This window comes from Buteo buteo, chromosome 2 (assembly GCF_964188355.1).
Source record: "Buteo buteo chromosome 2, bButBut1.hap1.1, whole genome shotgun sequence".
Taxonomy (NCBI): domain Eukaryota; kingdom Metazoa; phylum Chordata; class Aves; order Accipitriformes; family Accipitridae; genus Buteo; species Buteo buteo.
Window position 1 is genome coordinate 8,282,978 of NC_134172.1, and position 20,363 is coordinate 8,303,340.

Sequence of the window (20,363 nt, forward strand, 5' to 3'; positions counted from 1 at the left end):
GACGAGCTGGGAGAAGCCCCATCGGGGGCTGACCCCTTCGCTCCGGAGCTGCCTTCGCTCCAGCCCTCGCCCCGGGTCCTTGTCTGGGCGATGCTGCAGCTCCGTCCGAGGCTGGGCACGTCCCTCTCTGACCCTCGCCTTCCCGGCTCGATCTCGGAGCGGCCTCATCCCGTGCCCGGGCTGGCGGTCCCTGACCCCGCGCGCAGGGCGGTTGGAGCCAAGAGACGTACGTGCTCTCCTCGCCTGCGCCGGGGCGGCACGCCGCACGGGCACGTATTCCTCACATTCAGGATTAGCAGTACTGGGCCCTGTTCCTGCGCAGGCACCTGAGCGCTGTGGCCATGTATCTTTCTATAAATAATTACTTAACTTCATCACTCGCAGCCTCTTTTCATCACCTCTTTTCCTTCAGACTGATGGCTGTTTTGGGATGGAAGGCTATTTTCCTCTCTAGCTGGACCAAGGCCATTCAATGGAGTGAGCAGCAGGAGGTACTGAAAGAGAGATACTGTTAGCACTGTTTCCACATACCCGAAGACTGATCTTTATGCAGCTGAGACTACAAGGGATATCCCTTAAAATAAAGGCCAGCTTATTACCCATCTTCTCCAACTCCTGTGGAACTAAATATCCTGAAGTTGAGAGAAGCTGCTGCACAAAGCTTCTTTATAGCTCTCAGTGTGCCTTCTTTGCTGGCTCCAGCTGCCCCTACACTCTGTTTTTCCTCAGTCTTTTCTTCAATATTTTTTCCAGTTGACTTAGTTATTACAGTACATGGACCAGACTGAGGAAAATACACTGAAGGTTGGAGCTGGCAGAGCAGGGAGAGCTGCGAGGGAAGTGCTTTTGCCATCCAATGACATCATCTGCGCGTTAATTGGTCACATTCCCGCGGATGGGAGGCACTGGCCAGCGTCCTTGGGCTTACTTCCGTGATACAGAACAGAGACGGTGCCTGTCTCCTGCCAGCCTCTTTCATTGCCAGCCTTCTGGCAAAGCTTAGGACATTTATAAAAACAGTACAGTACTTTATTTAGCCTCTAGTGAGAAAAAGTCACTTCACAGCTCCAGTTTAGGCACAAGGCACTAACAAGCAGATTAAGAAAAAAAAAAAAACCCTTACATAAAAACATTTCAAATGAATACATGAAAGTTGATTTGTATTCCAGATGACCTCGCAAATCAGGAGATTGAGCTGTGCCTTTTATCTCCAGAGAAATGGGTTCAAATCCTGATTAGCCCATAGAGGAAATTCCATTTAATGGTCTAATTTTGGTGGGCTGAAAAGCTGTTCCCTGCCTAGAACCACCATCTATTATGGCATGATTGGCAGTCTGTGTTCAAGACAGAACAAGAACTTCACCTCATCTCTACTCCTATTACTTCATCCTGCCATCAGCTCGCACTACCTAACCCTCCACTTCCAAAGAGCCTGAGAAAATAGGCAGGGTTTGCGGCGTGAACAGAGTCATCACAGCTGTGCCGGGGCAGAGCAGTGCGTGCATGCAGTTAATAGGGGCTGTGGTGGTGGTGCCAAGAGGAGAATGGCGAGGTGGCAGAGGGGAGCCTGAGAAAACAAGAAGGAAACTGTTGGAGGGAAGTTTCAATGGAAGGCAATGGAATGCAGACAAGAAGGGGAAAAATAGGGAATGAGGATGGACGGGGAAAGGATGCGTGGATAAGCAAAGAGTGGGATGCAGGTATATCCAGAGCCGAAGGCAATAAACCGAAACGAGTATAACTCTTGTCTAAACGGCAGAAGGAAACGTCAGCTGTGGGAGGGATTCTCGCAGGGTCACTTCCCTGAATGGTCTCACTGTGTCTGGTGGTCCTGGTTGGTATAGAAATGCCCTTAGTCCTCAGCTTGTGCTGTTCTGTGACAAAAGTATCTTAGCATTGTTGTTTTCCCAAGTCTTCATTCCCCAGAGCACGAAACACTGTTCTGCAGAGGAGCAGAGGATTTGCGAGACTGATCAGCAGCCAACTCAGGCCTCCATCGTATCTTTGCAGAAGCCACAGATTAAGAGAAGAAATGCTTGTCTCCAGTCCGATCAGTACAGTATCACCGAGTTGTTCGGTTGTATTTCTCCTGCCAGCGTGAGAAGCCTGCATGGTGTTCTCTATAGGCAGAGCAAGTGGAGGACAGTAATAGAAATTTGTACGGTGACCCTAGGAAGCCTTATGGCCCTGTTCTGAGCGGTGCTGTGAGCAGACACAAAACATTGTCAATCTGAGGTGGCTGCAGAAGTGGCTGAGAACCTGTAGGTGATGGCTATGAAGGATGGCATTTCAGACAGACCTCACGGTTCTCTTTGTCCTTTTCATAACCACCTTGGGTGTGAGGACAGTGGATGTGCTTACAAAATACCTCTGTTTGGGGTGGTCTTACTTGCCACAACAAAATCTGAATTTAGAATAGCATTGATAATGGGGAAAAAATGTTACAAAATCAGCCTGATGATTAAGTGTGAACTACTGCACTTTGGGAGGAGAAATGCAAAAAGAGGACCTCCCAGCTGGGCAGCAGCATCGGGAGGGACTGGGGGTGCAGAGTGGACTAAAGGCTGACTCTAAGGACAGTATCAGATGTCCTTTTCTGGCCACAGTTACTCCAGCAGCGAAAGCCGCCGTCCATAACCCCATTGCTCATCATCTCCTCCCATCTCAGGTTTCAGCTTCTTCGCACCTGCTTAAACCTCAGCCTTACCTGGGTCTGTTAAACTGATGATTAGAAAAGACCTGTTATTTGAATTATTGACTCTAACCTGGATCATTTACTCAGATTGCGTTAGGGAGCGATTATACGGCAGTTATGCTGGTTGACCTGGGAGGGGGAGAGCCTGCAGCTGAGGGGTGGTGATAAGCAGCTGGAGTGGGTGAAAAGAAATAAACTTTTCACCCAGCTCAGCTGCAGGCAGAACAGGATGTGTGACTGCAACCTAAGACATAGGAGATAATTATTCTACTCCAGTTGGCACCGGTAAGGCCTCAGCTGGAATACAGTGTCCAGTTTTGGGCACTGCACTGTAAGAAAAATGTAGACAAACTGGAGAGACTCCAGGAGAGAGACACTAGAAATATCAGAGGCATAGAAGGAACAACCTAGGAGGAAATGTTGAAAGGATTGTTTGTTTAGTCTGGGAACAGCAGAGTCTAAAGAAGAGACATGATAAAAATCTTGCAATATGTTAAAGTTTATTGTAAGGAGGATAGTGATAAATCTTTCCCCGTGGCCACTGGGTGATAGGGAAAGAAGGAACCAGCTTCATTTGTAGCTAATAAAATTTAGGTTTGACATCATTAGGAAAAACTTTCTAGATAAGAGGGTGATGAAGTGAAGCTAGCTAGGGAGTGCATGGGTTTTGTTAAAATTCGTAATAAGGGTGTTTTATTTTAATAATGAGCATCAATAGAATAAAGACATTTCTTCTTGTTTAAATAACTATTTTGGGCTAACGCCTGGGACTGGATTTCCACACATCGACAGTACAACCATGTGGATGCACTTGCAAGAAATAGCTCTTGGACTGCAAGCTTCAGGGCATATACTCTTTTTTCATGATCAGCGTGTACAAAACCCGGCATCCTGTGACTGATCTCTTATTGCAGGTTCTCTACCTATTGCTGCAATACAAATAAGCCATCATGTAACACAAGGATTTGTATAAAATTTTACAAATACAGGAATAACCTTTCTCTTATGATTTCATTTCTGGCTCCACTGTATTTTTTTCCTTGCAGGTTCATATCCTATATCTCTAATCCCTTCTTTGTAGATTTGCTCTGTGTGCACAGCTAGAGATATATCCCCTGATTGCTGTTAATCCTTTGAGTGTTTTTACATTATATGGCATATGTCCAGTGAAAGTTCTGTCGTATGGTTTTAACGATATTCACTGATCCTCCAGTGACACTACTGGAAACAGAAAATCACACCACTGTGTTTCCATCCCAGGAAGTTCTCAGACTGTGAACTGGGTTTTCTTCCACAGCAGAGAATCAAAGAACCTCGTAATATTTTCAGAAGTTCGGTCTAGTGCGTTTGCAAACTTAGAAAAGAAAGACAAGGTTGGTCTAAAGGCTGGATGTGGAGGTAGGAAGTCAGCACACAAAGGTCCCACATGGGGTCTTTGGACTTGCCTATGACCTTGCAGAGGTCAAAATCTATGGCTGTAGCTGGTCAAAATTTTTTCTTGAGGCTTATGATAGAATACGGATTTTTCTCAGGAAACAAACTCTGCCAGAAAATATATTTGCTATAGAATGCCCTTTCTGATCTTAACCTGTTTGGATTTTAAGTGTAACTTTAGGTATGAGGGTTTTGGATTTTCTGCTGTTTGGTTTTAGTTTAGCTGCAAAATCTGTTAGAGGTGTTTTACTTTAAATTCCTGATATATGTGCTTAACCTTCATTCCACCTTAAGATGATTTATCTGTAAATTAACACAAATCAAGAAACCTGAAGTCATGGCTACTGTGGGATACTTCTAATATTTTGAAGATGAGTAATATTAAGCCTAAATCCCATTTAAAGAGTATATTCTTTGGAGTACTAGAGCAGTACAAATCGGCAAAAAAACCAGACAGTTAAACTGGGTTTATAGTTGCTTTGCTTTCCACAAAAGCACAAAGCACCCACGAGGTATTAATTACCATATTAATTAATAATCTTTTTGCAGTGCTTTCCAGAAGATAGGTGTCTACAGCATCTGTTGCAAAGAACCAAGCAGTGGTCAGTCTTGTCTATTAAAGTAAGCTGGGAAATGAAACCACATCTCATGAAACTCCTTTGCTGGGGGCTGTCGCTGGGTCACAGGAGAACTTCTGGAGATGGTTCGAGCCCACAGCTCCATGACGAGCCTTCTAGCCCTTAATTCTTGGTTGTTCTGCAGGGGATTAGGATAATTGTGTGCTCCCAGGTCTTCCTGTTAGAGCTGTGGCGACATGAAAGGTTTACTGAGATAGAAAGAGAAGAGAGGAAAGGGGTAGAGGGAGGAGAGGGGGAACTCATCTGCCCTGATTTAGATATTGAACAACTGGAGTTCAAAGGCTGTTAGTCATCCCAGGCTCCACGTACAGTCAGTGGAGAGGAAAAGGAACTCGAGAGATACTTGTCTCCTTTCAGGACAGGAAATGCCTGTTTCTCTGCCGCCTAGATGAGACATCTAGGTATCTAGCTACTTGATGAGTGAAGTTAGCCGAGATGACCTTGCATGGCCTATTGGTTATGGCACTCTCTTGGGAGGAGAGAGCCTGAGCTCTGGCCTCTGCTTCAGGGACTTCTGATGGACTTTGTGCAAATTACTGGTCCTACAGACACGAGCAATAACGAACGCACTGTCTCCCTCCTTCCTCCTGCCCAGGAGAGTGCATTATCATAGGGGTGAGGTATGGCTGAGGGAAGCGGGAGACGCGTGTTCAAACGACCTCCCGTGGGAGGAGGAACTCAGTCCACGCGCCAGTTCCTGGAGAGTGCTTCTACCATTAAGCAACTGCCTAAAAGTGGGAGCCACCTCCGCTGCAGTCCCTGCTCTGTCTGCGAGGCAGTAGTGACTACCATTACCTTTTGTAAGGAAGAAGACTCTATCACTGAGGTCTTGGCATGACACAGAAGCCCTGACAGACGGGTCGCTTTAGGGGGTTTAGGCTGAAGAGCAATTTCAGAGGCCCAGATGGACTTGGAAGTGAGCTGGGTGCCGAACTTCTCAGGCTTGTCAGGCCTGAGGCTCGACCTAGGCAGGAGCATGAAACGTTAAAGAGCTGCCTCTTCACTCATCCATACCTGACATCGAGGCAAAGCAAACCTGACATCTCTCTCACACGGGTGTCAAACCGAGCTCTTACTGGCCTTCCCCTGGGTTTCTGACAGCCCTTGGATGATCCATGGTAGATCACAGGGATGAGGCACCGGCTGAAGGGCTCTAGGTGATGGCTGCTCCAGGGCACTGCTGTTTTTCCAAAGCCTTGCAGCACGCCACGGTAAAAGCCTTTCAGGCAGAAGGCTGTGCTGTGGGCTGGTGGGAGGGAGAGCAGGAGGAGGAACGACACAACACATTACAGCCAGAGAAGAGAAAAGGATTCTGCATCAAGGATTATGTAACTTTTGACATGCCCTATATATCACGATCCAGTATCGGGGAGCTAACGCTGAGCCGTGCCATGTTAGCAGTGCTTACTTTAGACAGTTGTTGTTAAATGACATCCCCGCCTTGCCAGAGGTTCTCCAGTTTCATGTCTACTACATCCTTATGGGGCAGCTCCTTAGAGAACGCCTGCTGCGTGGCACCAAGCCGGAGCTGCACATGTGTGTGCCCTGACAGTGGCAAGGGAAGCCACTCTTCTCTCCTACTTCGGCTCCTCGAAGAAGGAGGGAGGCTTACGGACGAGCCCTTCACCCTCCTGCAGACCAGCACCCACTAGGACCTGGTTTGCATTTAATTGCACCTCAGGAATAGGAATCCTCATCGTTTGGGAAGCAAAATCCTTTGGCACTGTAACCAGACCAAACCCATCTTTGCTGGCTTTATGGCCCCTGATAGCTTTTCCACATTTCACATGGGACCGGGCTCTCAAATGCTTTTTACAAACTTGACCAACTCCCTTCAGTGTCTGGTGGGGTTTGTTTTCCCACTGATATTTTGCTTATTCCAAATGAACTCTACACCTTGATTTTGTTGTTGTTGTTGTTGTTGTGTTTTGGTTTGTTTTTTGGGGTTTTTTTTTGTTTAGGAGAGAAATGGGCAAGTGAAAGTACATCACGTGTAACGTCTGGGAGCAGCGCGGAGGCAGCCAGGCAGCCGTTGCAGGGGTTTGGCACCTCGTGCGGGAATGAGCACATGCAGGTAGAATGTTATTCCGCTGCTCCTGCTGAGTGCTCGGCAGTTCGCTCTCTGCTGAATCCTAAAGTCGAGCAAAACGCAGCTGGTTAAGGTGGAATTTGAAAATCAGTCATAAGATAAACAGGTTGCAACATTAAGCACTCTCCAAGGGAAAAGCAGTGTGCAGCATATGTTCTTACTTTGGAAGATACTTAAAAAAACTTTAATGGACCCTTTACTGGCTTATGCTAGTGGAGCTGTTAATTAATTAAATAACTATATGTGAATGGCATCCATTGGGAAAGAGCCTCACAGCTTCCAGATGCCAGTTATTGGCCCCATTATGGGCCTAAAACTATTACAGTAAATCATTACAAGCTCCAAGATGAACTGGCACACGATTGCTGTGAGGAAGGATGGAGCTATTCTCACTTGTGCCATTTTGTGCCAGTTTTTATCTAGTGAGATTAATTAGTACTTTTAGAAGTGCAAGTCAGAGCTATAAAATATTAAAGGATATTCCATCAATGGAGTGGAGACATGCTTAAGCAGGGCTTTTAAAACTTTTGGATGTTGACGGATAGATAGGAGTTGGAAGAGATAATAAGCAACATCTGATTTGTGTTTTTTTTTTAAAAAAAAGGTGAGATTTATAGCTAGCGGGACTGCACGAAGTCTCCTTTGTGTGCTGTGGGAATACTCAGAGGAGGACATTAAAGTTTATCACTGAAGTTCAGGTGCCAGGTAAGCAAACAGTTTCTCAGGCCAAAACCAATCATTTAAGGCAGTTATTCCAAATACAAAATCAAGCAGAAAGTATTAAATAAACTTTTAGCCTGGATCCCCTGCTGGGAGGGGAGCATTTCCTGACATTGGATGGCAGCCTAGAATCTATGATCTGGCCTAGAAGTGGCTTTTTTGTTGTTGTTTTTTAATTAATAAGCTATAAATTTTCACCCCAAATGACCACCATGGACCCTTCTGTCTTATTAGACTGAGAGATAAAACCACTGAATCACCTTGCGCAGACAGACCGTCCTTTGAAAATCTTCTTGCCTGCTTGGTCTGTTTTGAGCCCAAAAGCTGAGTACTGAAGAGGCACTCCAGGGACTGTTTATACAGTTTACCCAATAATTAGTTGTTAGAGACATTAATTCATGGGTAGACGCTTCCTCTGAGAAATTATTCCACAGCTGAAAGCCCTCCCACAGCTGGACGAGTCAGGCTGAGCACACAAACCTGGAGATGTTTCGGTCCCATCAGCCAGAGCTTGGGAGGAGCACTGCCAAGGGGACTTCTGCCGCCGTCCTCTTGCTCCAAGCCCTGGTCCGGACCACGCACAAACTCTCGCCGGAGCGCAGTCGTTCGAGCGGGGCCGAGGGGGCTCCAGGGAGCCGCAGCGGTGCCTTTGCTGATGCTGATAACCAGCGATAGCCCTCCCACGCAGCCCCGCCGGGGCAAACCGAGAGATGCCATCGCTGATAGACCTCTGCTGCTTACCGCAACAACCTGTTTGCCCAGAAGGACAGACAAGATCTCCCACGGCTCAGTGGGAAAGTGTCCCGGACTGCTCTGGCACGAAAAGCCTCTGCATATGGCCCTGGGACATGTACCGGGGGGTGGCGGAGGGGCTGCAAGTGAAATGCAGCTCTGCTTCTTGGCTACTTGCATCCAGGTCAGGCCAATTGCTTGGAGGACAAGATCCCTTTCCTACACCGTGGTGTGCAGGACACAGCGCAGACCACGTGTCCAATAACTCTTCCCCATGGGTTGAAAAGTTAGGTCTGTATTGGTTGTGAGGAGTCACAAGAGCATCGATATCAGGAAAACCAACCTCATCTCACTGCTTCTCCTAAAGCCACAGTCAGACACCGCGTTCACACAAATGCTACTGGGAAGCGTGACTTACTGTATGAGAAATGCATGAGTAAGAGTTTGCTGACTAACCCCGAGTTAAAGGAAATAAATTGATTTATTATATGAGCATGACAAATTGAGGCACCGGTCTTGCAAGTTGGGGCTGTGTGAGCAAATCTCTGTGTCCACGTGGCTCTGATAGGGCCCAGTAAGGCTGAGAACCAAGCGTTGTAGTTGCCAAACCAGCAATATAGCTGGTTTGATAGAAAAGGTTGGAAAGTTTGTGTTTATATTTTTCTGATGCGCCTGAGTTTTGGGTGGGAGCCATGGGACCTACGGCACCTAAGCTGAAGCACGAGGACAGACAGCTGCTTTGTCAGCAGGGCAGCCTTCCCCAGTGTGTGTGCTGGTAAGAAAGCACTGCCTTTTCTGTCTTTAAATGAAAACAAATTGCTTTTAGGACCTTGGATCTGATGAGGGGATTGTCACCATGTGTCCAACACAAACAAAAAAATGAGCTGAGCCAAGAGCAGCCCAGTGCTTGTCTCCCATTCCCTGGCTTTAACCACAAGAGACTCCTCTTGGCTTGTGTGAGAGTGGGAGGGAATGCAATCACCAAGCAAAAAATGTTGTTTCTACTTGATAGTTTAACATTACATAGGCAGCAGTTATGCTTTTCTACTGAGCGTACTTTACTCTATGGAGTCTTAGACTGGCCCATCCTTGCTGTAGAGAAAAAGAAACCGAGATAGGAAAAATGCAGCTACTTTTTTTCCGTGACACAGATTATTATATTTTGTTTGGTTTTTTTTCTGAGTGGAACAATTACACCAAAAAGACTACTGTGGTGTTAAGCCATCACCATGATGACTGATGTGTTTGATGGGAAAGGGCTGCAAGTGACCGGGGCATGAAGAGTGGAGGGGACTGGCAAGAGGAGATGTTTAGATCATGGATTTTGATCCAGAACAAGGTGGAATTGAGTGCAAGTCATCACAGTCTGGTAACGGGACACTGGCCTCTGTGCAGTGAGCCTGTGGGTACCACTACAGGCCTCTGAATCACGGTGTGAGATGACAGCGACTGTCAGCACGGCCCGCCTTCCTTCTCCAGTCATCATCAACTGGCTCTGTGTGGGCATGCGCTTTCCTAGCCACCGCAATCATTTTTTCATGCTCCACGTTCTGGGTATTTTGGGAAAGAAGTAGGAAAAAAGGAAGACAGCCATGTATGATGATTGTACAGTCAATGGTGGATTTCGAGTTTTCAGTTGGAGGAATAATAGACTAGTGTTAGAAATCTGGTTCAGTTATGTATGTTCTGGCAGACGCAGCTGGAGAAAAGCTTTAGGTATAGAATGCAAAGTCCAGTTTGACTTTGTAAAGATGTATTCACACCCTTAACTTTAAAGATAGAAATTTTCCCGTTGACTTCCCTGGAACTATTCATGCATTAAACATATCCATGAGCCTTTCTAGAAATAGGGATATAAATGAGACTACCAAAATAGTTAACCAGAAGTACTTTCTGTACAATGAAATAGGGAAATTTACAAGGGGTGTGCACATCATAGGAGTTCTTAGGAGTAGATAAAATCTAGGCCACATTGTTAAAGGACGAGGCATTGTTGCTGATGTACTAGAGGGTGTTTCCAGCTACCTATAGTGCAGACTAGAGTGCAGTTTGCATTTGTTACGTTAATTAAGCAATTTACTGGAATTTAGCATGTGGCGGATTGGCAGGAGGCAACTTTAACTTGGGTTGTGCGGCTGAGATCCTTTCATTGCGTTGACAACCCTGAGTCATGCCAACAAAGCAGCACACTTGGTAATGCATTTCTGTTGGTGGCTTCTGTGCAAAGTCAAACTTAAACAATTCCATTAGGGTCTGACAAAGAGAACTGATAAAAATAAACAAGATTTACATTACTTAAGCAGTCTGTTGTGGGCAGGATATCCAGAGTCTGGTGATACATAACAAGTTACCATTCAAGGAGTAGCTTCTCTGGACTATTAAGACTTCTTCTATTAGTTATTAGCCTCTAGTTATTTATTTTTTTTATATTCACATGGGAAATGTTTCTATTTTTATTGTCTGTATCTGTTTCCTCACATTGTTTCAAGTCTGTTTTTCCTGATAGGTTTATTGTTTAGCTTATGCTGTAGTCATTAGCATTTAAATCTATAGGTTGTTTTGGAGTCACCATCGCCTATGTTTGTGAATGTTAGTTACACAAACTTCCAGCAAATAAGCAATATTGTGACTTGAGCTAGTGGCTGCAGATGAACACAAACCCAGCCTACAGCAGCATCGAATCCATTTTGTGGCTGAAGGCCACTTGTTTTTGCAAAGCTGCACTATACTTAAGCCTTTTAGACTTGTGTTTGCTAAATCACCTTAAAACAGACCTTTAAGATTTGCTGTTTTGTGGCAGAAGTTTTGGCAAGCTGCATTCTCAGCTATCTTACACGTCTCCTTTCATGCATTAAAAATGGATACTTGAACAAGGCCATCAGCTATAAGTCTACAAAAAGGCAACTCCTTTTTCAGGAGTCTTTAAGGCTTTTATACAACTGCATAGGATTGCTGGGGTGGGGGGGTGTTGGTTCTTTGTATCAAGACCACACTCTGACCTCTCTTTTCTTCTGTACTCAAAACCTAATGTCACCCTACCCAGGATTATCAGGATCTGCTTTTCAGTATCAAGACCAATGAACTAGTGAGGAGACCTGTGGGGAAACAAGGCAAGTCCAAAATCAGATGAGGCTCCAGTCTACTCCAGTCTCTACTTGTATTTATTCTGGTTTACAGTGGGCTTCTTTTGGCAAGGGGTGATTCACTGCTCTGAGCTTTGGCACACTGTTTCAGACAGGGAGGAAATCTGGGACGGGAGACCACAGTGTAAGAAAATGTACCTTGCAGTCACTTTTCATTAAACATGATAGAGCTAAAGGGTTTCTCCATTCCCTTTGAATGTTCTGTTTCATACCACAATGGCTTTGCAAGATGAAATGCCTTCTATCCTGTCTGTGTGTTGCTGTTGTTCACAAGAATCCTAGAGGCAGCTAAATGTATGGTTTAGTCTGTGGATGAATTAACATTTTAGTTTTAGTACCTCCTACCCCATAATTACTTGCAATGTTTTTTGGAAAGAGAGTCTGAAAACCTACCTGCTTCCCAAGAGCAATGGTTTTGGCTTCAAATAAATGGCAGGGCAAGTGACACTGAAATCCTCCAAGGCTGAGATTAGCCAGTCACCAATTCCAAATACTGGGAACTCAGCACATTTTGAACTTTTACACTGGTATTTGGTGATTTCTTATCCTAACAGAAAGCACTTTCATTTGTGTTACCTTCATTTTCTTAGAAGTTAGACCTTGCTCCTGGAGAAAACCTGGAGGTTGTAGGATCAAAAGATCTAGAAAATCAGCCTTGTTGTTCTGTGTCTGCACGTTTCCATCTTCAGACTCTAACTCAGCCGTGCCGTATATGTAAAAGTGCAAATTCAGGAGGACTAGTTCAAAGTTTTACTCTTGGCTTTCAGGTGCTGCGGAATGCTGTTCTCTTTATATCCAGTGTGTTCATTTAAATACCTCTCTGTCTGTAGCTCCACCTGCCCTGTCTTCTAGTACTCCCTCCTACTTATCCCATTGCCCGTGATATCTTTGATCAATCCATGAGCGGAACAACACTGTTGTGTAATGTGCAGTTCAGAAAATAAACCCAGAGACTGTGTCCCTTTCTTGCCTTTTGCGTCTCAAATCTGTGGGTAGGATACCACACACAGTATATGACTTACCAGAAAAGGAAGTATTGGGAAATGTTGTTTCCTGGAAGAGATATTAGTAGTGGCAATAAAAAACAAACACAAAAAGAAAAGCCTGTTTCGAAATCTCAATGCTCTGTTATGGTGCTCTGACTCGTTAACATTCAGTTCATGGCCAATACTGCTAGGGTTGGGTAAAATGTCACCAAAACTGGTAGAGACAACCTCTGCCCTTCATTCAGAGCAGCAAAACCACTTGAGTTTCTTTACAAAACAAAAGTGGCTTCAGCGCAAAACACAGGCACGAGATCCCGCCAGAGCAGAGCCATGTGCAGAGCTAAGGAATTTGAGCAGTATGTGAGAAAAGGGTTTACTTGGTGGTTTCTGTACTCTGGGACAGTGGTTAGGAGTCACTGCTACCACATTCGAGCATTCTGCCCTAGAGAGGAGACGAGCCTGCTCTCACCATGCCAGGAGGAATGTCCCTCCAGGAGCCGTGCTGGACCTCCCAGCAGGCACCTCCAGGTGAAACTCTCCTTTGGGCTCTGCTGCTGGGGGTCAGTCACTGGGGTGATTTACTGACATCAGCGTGAGTTGATCTGCAACCAGCAAAGACCTGAGAAATGTCAGAAATTCCCGTTCCCATCGCTGAGAAAGGCTGATTTGCTCTGCAGCGAGCATGATGAAAATCAGGCACGTTAGGATTTACCTTCCGAGTCCAGAGCGGGGTCTCACTTACTCCCCTGCTGTGGTGGGAGACGGAACCTTTCCTGAGCATTTAGCAGCCAGCAGTGCCTTTGGGAGGCCGAGCAGCGGATCATGGGCACTCTCTGGCAGGCACCAAGCAGCTGAACCCTGCCTGCCTCCAGCTAGCACCGACTGCTGTTTTATTTAACCACACCTGTGGGAGCGAAGGAGGAAGTTCAGCCAGTTGTTAGGATGCTTATGGCATCCCGCAGGACATTTCCACAAAATCAACTGTGCTAGCAAATACTTTTGTGCATCTGCTCTGAGGGACAGGGATGTTTAAGTTATTATCTTCAGCCAGGGACTTAAGGCTTAATATGCTCAGAGCGCTTGTGCAGGCCATATCAATCAACGGGAAGGGTTGCGTAGCGTCAGCCTGCAAGGTTTGTTGTGAATAGGATTGCAGAATAATCATATTTTGAACGCCTCCGTGGATTTTAAAGACGGTGAGCTTTAACTGCATGGGCTATTCAAATATCTGACTCTACTGGCTTCTGTAACCTCATTGCCTATGCAACTGGTCTATATCATTTGCTTAGGGTATTCATAAATAGCATCGTGTTTTTCTGACGGGTGAAAATACGAGCACCTGTATAATTTCACAAACTGTGACTTCATTGTCAGAAAAGTGCCACTGATGATAGATACGGTAATCAAAGTGCAAACAGTGGCGGTAGTTTCACTGCAGAACCACAGAGTTAAGGCGTTAAAATAAAGGATGAGGGCAAGTTCAGTCATGACCTTGTAAGCGAAAGTTCCCCACCACGGGGCAAGACTGCTCAGCAGCTGTGGGGACAGGGTGGCCTCCCACCAGCCTCCCACTTGCCAGAAGGGGTTGAACTGTGTCCTGTCTCCAGCTGGAAGGAGCTGTGACAGCAGCTTCGAGCGGCAATGTGCTGTTCCCACCAGGACATGCTCAGAAGAGTACAGAGGAGCAGAACACCCGCTCTGGTGGCATGTCCTCTCCAGCCAGCTTTTCCCCTTCATGGTGGCCACTGGCTGCTCCTGCAAACTCCTGACCTTTTTAGAGTCTCTTTGCTGTTTCCAGCTAAGCCATTCCTTGCCATTTTTCTACAGGCTCTTGAGTGAAACGGAGCCCTTTGCCTGCCAGCTTTTGATGACCATATGGCTTTCCTTTTCCCATGCTTTAGCAAAGCCTCGAGGAGTTCCCCGACAAGCCTCCCCTTTTCTCTACTCTGTCCCCTCTCACTTCCCTGCTCAATCTGGGCAGTAGTTAACACCCAGCTTCTGGATGGTTTGGCTGTGTGAGTTGATAGCCTTGCTGGATGAGAAATTAATAAGCTTTTATTCATTATTCAATTTTGCAACAGACCATTTTTATAAAATACTCTTCCCAGTTTTGATATACCCCAGAGCCTCTTCCCACTTGTGGCATAGCTCTACCTTGGAGACTCTTTCCCAGCTGCCCTTCTGTGCATTTTGAACCTGGAGTAGAAGAAACCTCCATCATTTCAGGGGTGGCCTCAGGTGCCCGAGACAAGCTGGGTTGTTCCTCCACTGCGCTGCATTTCACATCAGTGAGGCAGTATGTAACCAGCCTTCAGATTAACTGAAGCCCAGTTAGGAAATGTCATCATACTTGCACTGCTACAGCCAATACATTCATTGGAGGGCGTGACCCTATCCATGAACCAAAACAGTAAAGGCACGCTGCTTTTTGAGGAAAACTAAGGCAAACCCAGCAAGTGACACGCTGCTGGAATTCACTAGACTAACACCTCCTGATGTTGTGCAGCTGGAATGGCACAACTGCCACTGTGCAAAGCAGTGAGAACTGACTTTATAATGCTGGGGACACGCTAGAGTAATTTCTGTACCTAAAAAATCCCATTTTATATTCCCTGGGAAGATGGTGGGGTTTTTTTCAGTTCTGCTAATGCTGTTTCATAGCAAGTTGTGGGTCTCTCTGGGACTAATCTTACTTGTGCCTTGTGAATTGTGGTGTGCCATGTGGTGTCTTGTTTACTTACTTCTGCAGTCATTCTTTACCAGATCAGAAAAACACTCTGCTAGTATTTTGCAAGTCAAAAGCAGCTTCGGAGTTGTTAAAACTGTCTGAGATTTTACTGAGGAGAAACTAACCCGCTTTGACGAGTTCTCCACTAACGTACACTGATCTTCTAAACCCATTCATTGCATGGTCCAAATACAGCATAGATTTGTTACATGACTGTGGGATAATACTTGAAGTTGTGCACTTCTGTGAGAAAGGATTCTTTGTTGAACCTGGTGAACACACAGCACAAGAGACCGAGGGTCAGCTGGGGGCTCAGAGGTGGTAATACTGAAGTACTGACTGAGTCTGGAGGATGGGTTTGCAGTTGGAGGTTCTGGCCCTTCAAAGGGTGTGGACTTGCTATTGCATTTTCACTGACCAGTGTCATCACACTGGCTATGCAGAGGACTGTTACAGTTGGAAAGCGTGGCCCAAACCTGCCCCAGATGACAATGCCCAGCACCATCTACCAATCCACACAGTATCACTCACGTCCAGTAAAGGCAAACGTGATGATGTTCACTGATCTCTGCAGCAGTGATGTTTGTACTACAGAGGAGGAGGCTGGGAGTCCATGGAGATGTTGGGCTGGAGACAGAACTCTCAGTGGTGGAGTTCAAGCAGAGCTTTTGAGTTGCACGTCGAAGACTGTACTCCCCACTGTAGCATGGTCTTCTCTCTCAGCAGTACGACAAAGTATGAGAGTACGCAGACATTCTAAGTCAAAAATCCTATTCACCCCTTCACAATATGGACAGTTGGTAAGGGAGACGTAGAGTCTGTTCCTTGATGCTTGCCAAGCCACCTTTGAGGCCTTGACGTCTATTTGCTGCTGCCAGGAACCTCATGGCCTTGCTTGCCCTCTTTTTGTAGCAATGGCCTAAAAATCTTGTCCTTCTTATATTCAAAACCTGAGATTTCTTCTCCTTCATATCTTGCCACAGGCCTAGGAGGTCTTTAGCACAGGCCCAGCTAGATGTATGAGAAAGAAGCCTGGCAAATTGTTTAAATTAAAAACTATAGTGGTTGTGCCAAGTCCTGCAGTATGAGAGTGCCACCATCCAGAACATGGCTGTTCACCAGCATTTGGCAAGGCAGTGACATCTTGTCACTGCTCTCCTTGAGCGCTGAGGCCCACACAGGTACACCGACCAGTTGGTTGGGGCAGGATGCAAAGCAGTGTGGGAAAGCAGAGGGAAGACTGCCAAACTTTTCCCAAGGCAAGTCACAGCCACGTTTCTTCAAAATCATCTAATCCAATGCGACATTGCTCCTGACTGCAAACAGAATGAAGTCTCCAAAGCTATTTACCAATTTCACTGATGTGTCACATGGGTTCAGTCCTCTATATTCAGGTATCCCAGTCTGCACTGGTAATAAAGAGCGTATACATAAACTCTTAGCAAAGGAGAAAACTAGCCACTTCCAGTAAAGCATGGTCCTCACATAGAAAGCTGTGAGTGCTTTTGGAGCAAAGTGCTGACTGTTGGGAAGGCATCTAGAGCTGGAGGGGAAAAAGAAAAACCAAACATAAAAACAGGAAGTCTGTTTTTACACTTAATTCCTCCTGGGTCCAGAAGAGCAGGGTTTTATATCTTCATTGTAAGCAAGCTATGCAGCATCTACAGAGTGGAATCCATCACCAGTTTCATCCGTTGGTGGGAAGAACCTGCAGGTCAACTATGGCCAGCTTTATATTTGAAAGCATTACCATGCTAGACGCGATAGTTAACAGTTCAAGAATCCTTTTGTCATATTACGTGTTATTCATAGCTCAGTGCCATTCTGCTGCCTTCTTTCAGGCACAGGGATGGCCAGAGTTTTATTTCAGAGACTGCTGCAGGGCATCACAGTTTTCTATCCAGAAGATCATGTAGATGCATTGTACTGATGCTCCTTTCCCTGTCTGAAAGTTTTTTCCACTGCCAAAGTCCTCCAAGCTCTTCCAGTGTTTCCCCTTTTTTACAAAATGCACAAGTCCTGCGCTGCTGCATAGTTGTTGGAAACATTAAAACTGTCTGCAGCTTTTACGCAGGCAAGTCTTCACTGCAACTTCCTACACGAGCTCAAGTTTGGTGGCGTGGCATGACCTTCTCCTGAGGTGGGCATTAAGTTTGGCATAAGGCTTGCTGATCACAAAATGACATTGCCCATTGCCTCAGTATGATAGCCATGTATCAAAAATACATTTGAATAAAGAGGTTTAAGAGACAATTATTGGAGCAGCCACAGAAAATAACTAAAATGTTATGTTCCTCTCTAGGACATGGTCCAAGCGTTACATCCAGCAGCCATCAAAATGGTACTGCCTTCTGCCTTTGTCCATTAGTCTCCAGTTAAAATATAACTGCAAGTATGCTTCCACGTGAGAATCTTTATCTTCTGCCATTTCCAAACTCTATGGAAAATTAAGTGGCTGGCATCAGTTATGTAAGAAAAAGGAAACTTGAATTTTATGTGCAAGTACAAACTTAAACCAAGCACACTGTTATTTGTATTTTATTTGCTCTATAAAAAAGTTTAGGAATACGAAGAACTTTTTGCTGAATATAAAAATGACATTTTCTTTCCAGGTGTCCACAGAAATACTGGTTTATTTAAAAATAAATATAAAACCTGCACAATACCTTAATTTGGTTTTGCTAAAAACCCTCTCATTATAAAAAGGATGGGGAAAAAAGGGTGAACTAGTTCCTCTTTATTTCAAGCTTGCTACTTTAATTCAGTGTTGCATATGAAGCAACAAACAAAAATTCTAAGGAATGTAAAAAGTTCCTGTGCCTACAAAAGCCTTAGTAATACAACACTGAGCTGAAGAACAATGACACTGACACAAAAGGGTTTTCATTTCTAAGAAATACCAGGATGAATTAAAAGTTTAGGAATACATGCACTCTATCCTCATATTTAATGACATGCGGTGGCACTTATCTTTTGCAGGGCTGATTTCCAGCAGCATAGACCTACTAACCTAAAATGCGCTTCCTCCCTGGGAGACTGAGCTGCAGCAGCACAGGTCACTCCCGGTTAGACAGTGGGCTGGAGACTGGGCAGTAACTGAGGTCTAGGTGAAAGAGGAGAATTTGGATTGAATATTCTATACTAAATATAATGCTGTGTTTAATATACTGTTCCTGGCTCATGAGGAAGAACTGCATTCTCCACTAACTACAATTTGTACGTAGTTTTAATGGAGAAAATTCTCCATTTAAAAAAATGGTAAAAACTATCTTTAATACCCACAGTTCATTAAGGTACAAACAAAATTGCTGTTTCCCAGGTTCTTTATCACTGCATCTTTCCTGCACTTGTATCCTAAAGGTTCATTTTTCCAAACGGCATAATTCTGGCAGAGGATAAGGTTAGTGCGCTCCCAGATTGCATACTGCCTATCCCTCCTGCAGACTTACAGAGATATGCAGATGCTCAACATCTCCAAAAGCTAGGCTTGCTATACATCTGAAACAAATGTGCAGAGCATGAATATTACAATTACCAGAGAACTGAAAAAATCTGTCTGCATTCAAAGTAAAAATAAAACTGGGAAATTTCAAAATTTCCTGAGGTGCTCTTTTTGATCAATTAGAACTTTGGCTTCATTTCAATTTAGGCATTTCTTTTATAGTACAATGCAAAATATAAACTACATTGTGAATAATATAAAAGCTTTTTTCCAGATGGGAATGCCGGAACATTTCCATTGTTTTTTTCTCAAACATATTTTTTAGCAAGTAAGATTTTATGAAGCAGTTAATCTTCGGTGGAGCTGTATTCTCCAATAGAAAAGGGGATTGTTGGTTTTTTGTAGTAGAAACTATGTAGTCCTATAATTTTCACATTTAAAATTTCTATAGTACTACTTGAATCTTTCCATTTTTTTCACAAAAAATTCAAGTATGTCCTTTATAATAATTCTCAGTGGAAGTGTCTGCTCATGTTAAACCATCTAACTTGGGTCCAGCATAGGCCGAATGGTTAAGTTGTATGTATTTCATGTATTTGTGTACTTATGCAAGTTCTGAAATAAAATAAATATTGGTGTTGATGGAAGAGAAAGCACAAATGAAATGACAGTCTATAAAATCATCACCTCTGCGGGGATGTTGAAAAGGCAAAGTTCACTCATGTGTCACAGTAAAAGAACTGATGGCATGAAGAAGTGATTAGATGGAAGGTTTAACATGAGGGGGGGGGGGGGGAAGGAAGTTTTCCCACAGAAAGGATAATGAAACTGAACTCATTGTGAAAAGACATGGTGGAACTCAAGAAGGTAAGTTAGTTAAAAATAGATGGAGGATAAAAATTCATGGACGATGGTCTGACCGCAGACTCTGGTCAGGAGCTTCCCAAGCCCCATGCTGGGGGAGGCTGGGAGGCCATGCCAGTGAAAACTGATTATTCTCACACTCCTCCCAAAACCTTTGGTACTGGCTGCTGTTAGAGGTAGAACACTCATTGTCTTTGCAAAAATCCAGCCAAATCACAGCGATGCCAAATTCTATAAACAACAGTATAGATACATGCTCCTAGCTCTATATACACAAGTCTGGGTATGCACACTGAACTATACACAGCTGGCAATCCAGGTATACATTCAGCTTGAAAAGCTGGCTTCAGAAGTCAAGAAATTAAAAGGTAAGTGTCTCACAATAGAGTTTTTTAGGCATCTTCCTCAAAAAGATACTGTGCTAGATACTTCTTCTTAATATGCATTTTTGTTAATAATCTGTTCAATCTAAACTATAAAACGTGCTGTGCAACATGACTGAACGAATATTGCTGTGAGAAATATTTTCCCCTTGTTTGAGTAATTTAAATTTGTAAGCTAATGTAAGTTTTTGTATTAAATAATGTACTGTGTGCAATTTTCTTTCTTGTAAAGTACTTTGAAGCTTTCAAAGGGCACTCTAGGTTAATAAATAATATGGTACTCTTTGCCAGAACTGTAGGGCATTTCCCATAAGTTCTGAATCTTCTTTGCCAGAATTGCAACATGTTGCATGCCAAATCCTGCACACAAATGTTCTACATGTGGCAAATACATATTGGTAAAGACCAGAGGCATGGCATTCCTGGATTTCTTAGAGAGAGTGGGGGAAGGGAAAGAAGTGGGAGGGAATAATGAGGGAGGGCAGAGAAAAAAAAAGTATGTCTGTGCA